The following is a 7,120-nucleotide window of genomic DNA, read 5'->3' as shown; positions in this document are numbered from 1 at the left end:
CGTAAATATTAATCAAAATATTATCATAATTGTTTCTAGTAGTTTTGACGTTGAATATTTTACCCAGATACTGATTATTGATAATGATGTCCTTAGAATATTGAAGAATTAATGATGACATGGTTTGTGAGAATTGTAGAAATTTGTCGTTTCTAGTAGATATTGTATTTGAATTATCATTATTTCTTATGTTATTTTCATTTGATAATATATTATTAGTATATCATATATTATACTCTGGCGATCATCTCTCGTACAAAGTCGTTTATTTTCTGATATTTCATTGTCTTTTATATCTTTAGGTCGTCAGTTTGATGCATCCTCTAGGTTTCCTTAGCTGAGAACTAATCATATAACAGTGTGACGTCACTTCTAGATCAAGCCCACAAGGTACTCTGATAACTCTTCCCACCCCCCCCCACCCCCTTCTGCAAACACACTCCCCTCTATCCCTTCCTCCCCTCCTTACCCCCTCCGTTGCCTCATTTCCACCCCGGCCAGTTCCTGTCACATTATATATTTATAGGTGACAAATACATTGTGCGGCCCGATTTACCGGGCCCAGTGCCTCTTCCCTGGATAAACATTCGTTATTATCCTCGACAATGTTGTTATGACGCCAACAATAACACAGGCTGAAGAGCATTAAATGTGGGTCATACCGTAGGTGATGGGAGTGTCCGTTTATATGACTCATGCTGAAGATGTACTTAACACTGATAACCGTATAAGGAGAGATGATCTCAATCTATAAAGGTATATATACACCGGTACTGATTATAGACGACCTACTTTACTAATACCAATGCTACGGTTTTCAAACTAATGACCTGTGTATGAGAAAGAGATATGTACAGTGTATGCTCCCACCCCCCCCCCCCCCCCACCCCCTCGTAGTATCCCTTCCCCATGCACAGGAGGAGTTCGAGTCACTACAATATCAATGTATGTCGTCCAGTTACAGAGTTGTTGACAATTAACAATTCATAATCATGGACGTTAAAATATGAATCTAAGAGACTGACTTCGGTCAGCTTGCAGCTTTGATAAGCCAATGATGGATTCTTCGCGAGTTCCTGCTTGCAGGAGGATCTAAAATACAATACATACGTATTCCCGATTAACATAACAATAGGCTGTGCGGCTGCATGTAGATCTGCCCATGGAACAATCAGCTACATAGCTAAGAACACATTGCGACACATAGCTTTGTTCGATCAGTCATGCAGTTACCCGAAAGAAGACGGAAATTAAATTAATTAGGTCAAATAATCCAACGTTCAACTGTTTATTCTTGTTTTATACAACGGACATTCACAGTTCCAAACAAAGGCTTGGTTTACAAAAGAAGAAGGGCACAACAACTTTATTTAGAAAACGTGTTGTATAAGAGAGCTTGTTTACAGTAATCTGTATAACCGCTCTAAATGATTTCAATAATTGCTTACATCCTTTCAAATTGATTAATAAATCAGTATTACTATTTCTTCCCGGAAACAAAGAAAAAGTTAGAAAAAAGAGTCAGACACTAGGGCACACAAAGGAAATTTGAACCGCCAGGGTTATTATTTTTGGCAATAATAATAGAATGAGTTAAAACATATCGGTCTCACACTATTGTTTATGAATGCATTGACCTGATTAAGGGAAGTTAATACACTGTCTTCAGCAGAATGTAACACATAATCCCATCAGACGGGTATATATTTAGGGACTCTAATATCTAGGGAAACCCAATGCCAAGTTAAAGGCATGGCATAAATCGTGTCTTTAAGTGAACATATGATGTAGACATGGTATGGTATCTTTACTCGGTAAAGACTTATTGTAACCTAGGCTATATAGCCTACTATGACGAGCTGCATGCTAATTAGTACCGACCTACACAACGTGCATATCAAACTATACGGCTGTACATCTAAACAATCTGACATAATTGTACACTGAACGGCTATGACTGTCTTGGTTAGGGAAGGGGCGTGTGGCGAGGGGGGGGGGTCTTATTGGATCGTTTGTGGAATGAGATATGACACCATCATGATGTCCATGGACGTTGATAGGGTCTTGTGATTGGGGGTCGGGGGTGTTGAATCATAACATTCCAACTAGAATTATAATTTTCCAACTGGGTGGATTCGTAAAGAGGTTTACTGTACCGCAAGGTCGAAATCATCAGCAGCATTATAACACGAGTGGGTTGTCAATTCTTCGTACCTTAAATATTCTATATCTATGATATTCTATATCTATGATAATCCAGATAAAATTTAAATCTGCCATGTGTTTGACCACAGATTTTCCAACTATTGAAGATTCAAGACAATTCTTGAAAGAGGATGAGACACCACCTGCCCCCCCCCCCCCTTGCCCAGTATAACTACTTCCCTGATGTCATTTCCATTGTGGTACTGGATGGATATGGTCCATTTAGTGACTAAGTTACAACATATATTAACATTAATACGCTTAAATGTTATTTTGCTTTCAATCGTTCGCTGAAACAGCGTCACTGAAGCAACCGTTTGTGACGTAGTTGCATCAGCCTGCAGAATTGATACCAAATGTGAAAGCTGTACGACTGCATACCGAGCTTTATGAATAGTACGATTTTATAAATGGATTTTATTTTAATGGATAATAACATACCAAATTACTTTGTTTGATCTGACGATGTTGCAAAATTCCTACCCTCCACCCACTCCCGTCATAATCATCACTCCCTCCGCCTTGAAATAAAAAAGGGGTTCGGGTGAGTTGTATACTTGAGCTGTTCACCTTAGCTATAGGCTCATAAAGGCCTATTAGCCAATTGCTTACGTTCGTAGTTTGTGTATGTGCAATGGAACTAGTTTCTGTAAAGCCGACACTTTTTTAGCAGATATAATCACGAATGTAGTTCGGTTCGCGCCAATCTTAAATCCCAAACCACCTCAGTCAAATTATTTCTAGTTTCCTGTTAATTCTTGACTTGTCCTGTTATAATCCTATGAATGGCTAGTTGTGTTCCCTCGTGAATTGTGACCATTATGTCCTTCTAACAATTGCTCATTGAATGAGTGTTCTTTCACAACGCGAATTAAAAGTAATGTTATAATAGTATACAAAAGCCAACTTCTTGATATCAAAATAACCCACAATTTAACGATAAAAATAAATTTGACCGGTAAATTTATATTACAAAGAACTTTCTTTTTCTTAAACACTTGACAAAACTCAAGAACGGTTGAGTTCTTTGTTTGTATTGATACGGGGTCATTGACGATACTTTTGCTAAACGACGTGCGGTTCTTAGAAGAAAAAAAAAATCATTTGTGCATCGCTGACGAATACCCCATTAACTCTTTCTTAAGTTTAGAAACTTCTATGGAACGCTAGCCTTTGTTAAAGGCATTGAAGACTCGCCCCAAACCTTTCCGTTGCTTGCAAGTGAATGTTTTTTCTTGTCGCTACAAAATGCAGACAGTAATGAAACATGATACCTTGTTATCTTTTATATGGACCTGAGATGTCCATCGCTGCTATGTACACTGTGTCGTGGGTATTGACCGTAGCTGCATGTATTGACTGTACACTAGTGTCTAATTACCGACGGTAGCAAGCTGTGTGTATATTTTCTGGGATCGATGGTGGTGTCTAACACTTCTGTTACACCTCATTCAAAACTAGGTCAGATTACCGGCATCAGACGTTTTTTGTGCGCGAATCTTCACTCCCTTTAAGGCGTATCGGCCAATTTTTCTTTGCCAAATACGCTATGAGCGATTTGTTCCTGTGTTTGCGCCGGCTTATGTAGAATGGGGAGGAAAATATAACGTACTTAGCATTTTCCTATTTTTATGTAGGGAGACGCATTCGCGTCGCTCAGCAAACTCAGCAGAGTCTTATGGAACGCCAAAAGGATCACCAGATAGGATTGTTGTCGAACAAGTATATCGTGTTCCAAAGTTATAGGTCCGAAAGCATCTATGCCACCCCTCTGAATCGATGCTCAAGTTGTATGAAAGATAGCTAAAGGAAGCCTTTGTGATGACGTCATGTTCTGCCCTGTTTTTGTTGTATTGAAGTCTTACTGCTTAATATTTTAATCTTACCGTGTGTTAGTATGACGTCAGGTTATTTAATTAAGGCTATTTAATTAAGACAAAACCAATTACCACTTGAATGCAAGTTAGAAAATAAGAATAAATAAATCTGATTAATTACTATTAGATAATTCTGCCTTTCGAAAGTAATTACATTTCTTACTATAATTAACGTGATCCATTAAAATTTACAAAACGCAGTTTATTTCTTCTAGCAGAAACTAGAGTAACCTTAGGTTGCAATCAAATGGAGGGGGTAATGTCAATTTGTGTTAAGCGGTGTGGCGCTATTTGAGATCAATTTATAAGATTGTCGAGTGTACCGGACTAAACAAGTAAAGACTATATTATACGTATGTTATAGGCCCCTTCACAAGCCCCTCACTCCTTACCCTCCAGCCCTCTCCCCACCTTCCCCCACCCCCGCCCTCTCCTCATCAACTCTTCAAAAACAAATGTAACAGAAACTCGCGCATGCCAATGTAACCAATATTACCGTATAGATATTTCAAATCTCAGTGAATGTACAAGTATCGATTTTTATTGAAGAGGTAAAACATCCCTCATATCAGTCACTTCAACGCGTCTTCACTTTCAAGGTGGATATTCTCTCGCTTTGTTTAAAACTACTGAAAATGAAGAAAATATAATATATATGCACAACGTTAAAAGTTGCTTGTATATATACATGTGTATATATATATATACACACACACACATATATATATATATATATATATATATATATATATATATATATATATACATATTTATACATATATTTATATACAATGTCTTACGTCTCACAGGGAACTGACGCTATCATTGACCAGTGCATATACCGTTCTCTCAGATGTCCTTTGACTCTCCCCTCTGCTTGTAACTGTTCTCTCCCAATCTATTTCAGTGTATACCAAGCTCCCATTTGCCGTCGGTGTGCCCCTTTGTGGAGACCTTACATTCCTCTGTTTTCCCGTTGGTCCTGCAGCTAGTGGTTCTTTCATCGTTGATTTGCTTTTCGGAAAGCCTTTGGTGACCCTGGAATGACCCCTTTTCAAATTTGACATCACTTTTTCGGACGCTGAACGATAGCAAAATTCGCTACTGGACATAAAATCCGAGCTACTGACGGCATTCATAAGTCGGCCATCTTGTCCTTCCACGGAAAGCCTTAGACTATTCAACTCACTTGAATGAGGGCGCTCTGATGGTTTGAAATAAACTTCGTCCAGGCTGAAACATTGTAAAATTTGATTTTTGCCCTCCGATGACGGAAAGGTGAATGGTTGGGGCGTGACGTCATCTGTACTTTCTAAAAATTGCACGTATTTACTTCTACTAACCGGAGAGGCACGAAATCCGTTATCACCACCGGAGTCACCATGGAAACGTAAGCTTAGAGTACAGCGTCGAAGTGTGCCAAGTATATCATCAGAGACAGTGAAAGGATATGAGATTGGTATTTGATCTATCTTACCTACACTACGAGCTCTGTGATTGGATAAAAGTTTCACAATGATAATGACAGTTGCGCAGACAATAGAAAACAAGATCAGTGACCCTACTAAAACTGGTGTGATTGGAATAGAATTCATATGGGGACTAGAGGGCTGCTCGTAAGAAAAATCTCCGAGAAGCGATTGACCTCCAACGAACACACTACTAAATGAAACGGACGCTTCTGTCGAGGCGGATCCTTTCACAATTTCGAACGTTTGCTCTCTGCCAATTAGCACATCCCTAGCAAATCTTTCCAGTTCGTTTTTATCGCCAATTTTTGAAATTCTTTCCGTAATATGAGGTAAATTCTCATTATCTCCAGTATACGTTTGTCTTGACGGATTAATTTTATTCCTCTCCGTCAGCCGCATTCTGAAAGATTCCTTTTCAGTCTTACGCCGATTGATGACAAACAGGACGCCCTTTGACCTCAGGTCACGTGTTTCAATGTCTAAGTTTAATATTCCAGTCACGATGCAATCTATAGTCGTCTTATGGTCAAGTAATGTGACATTTTCTATCCCTAACACCTTATGATCAAGACTGAGTTTGTATCTCCCAATCGTCTTCCTCACGAACACTGTAACACCGTCCTTATCCGTCACCGCCCAAACTAAGTTGTGTGCAGACACTGGCAATGAGGTATTACAAAAATAGAGGGCGTTCTGTCCAACTCTTACAAATTGGACTGGCGTTATGGAGACTAATTCTTGTAAAGGCGTTGCACGGCATGGGGGCAACCATGCACCTGTGCTTGTTTCTACCGCTCTGCATTGAAAGGTTATCTCTAATTCATGAGATGACAAAACCGTCTCAAGAAACGGAACGTTGTCTTGGTTACCTGCGTAAAACGAAGAGGATACCGGTTTATAGTTTGTTTCGTTGATCCATTGTAGTTCAACGGTGTTCTCTACATCCACGGTATAACAATACATAACGGTTCTATAACTATTCGCTTTCTCGGTGTTAGTGGCTCGTGGGTACAATCCACAGTCAATCTTTCCAACCGACACCGTAACATACACAGTCGCTGTATCTATAATGTCATAACCAACCGCTGTATCGAACAATACACACCGATAGGTACCAATGTCTGTTTTAGAAGTATTATAGACATTTAGAGTGTAACTGACATGGTGGAGTACATCGGATCCGTGCCGATGCCGCCGGTGTGTGGCGTTATATACCGTATATTTACGTCGTTCCATCTCACTTAAACTCTCACTTGCGATTTGATCATTTTCATCGTCGATCCAAAATGTAGCACCGTTTTTACGTGAACTGATATATTGAAATGACACCGTGTTCCTATGAGGATTAAATACGCCACTCACGGTACAGGTTATCGAAGCGGTGTCACCGCTGTGAACTGTGATGGACGAAGTATTTGACTTAATCGTCGGTGAACAATATCCCAGTAATATCTGTAAAGAAATGCACAAAACTGTCAGAAAATATCTTGCAGTCCCAACGAATGCTTGTTGCTTGGTTTCAAGAGGAAAGACTCCCATTGTGAACGCTGTCTCAGATGACTGACT

The sequence above is a fragment of the Apostichopus japonicus genome, chromosome 21 (genome assembly GCF_037975245.1).
Source record: "Apostichopus japonicus isolate 1M-3 chromosome 21, ASM3797524v1, whole genome shotgun sequence".
Lineage (NCBI taxonomy): Eukaryota > Metazoa > Echinodermata > Holothuroidea > Aspidochirotida > Stichopodidae > Apostichopus > Apostichopus japonicus.
Note: the sequence above shows the minus strand (reverse complement) of the source record.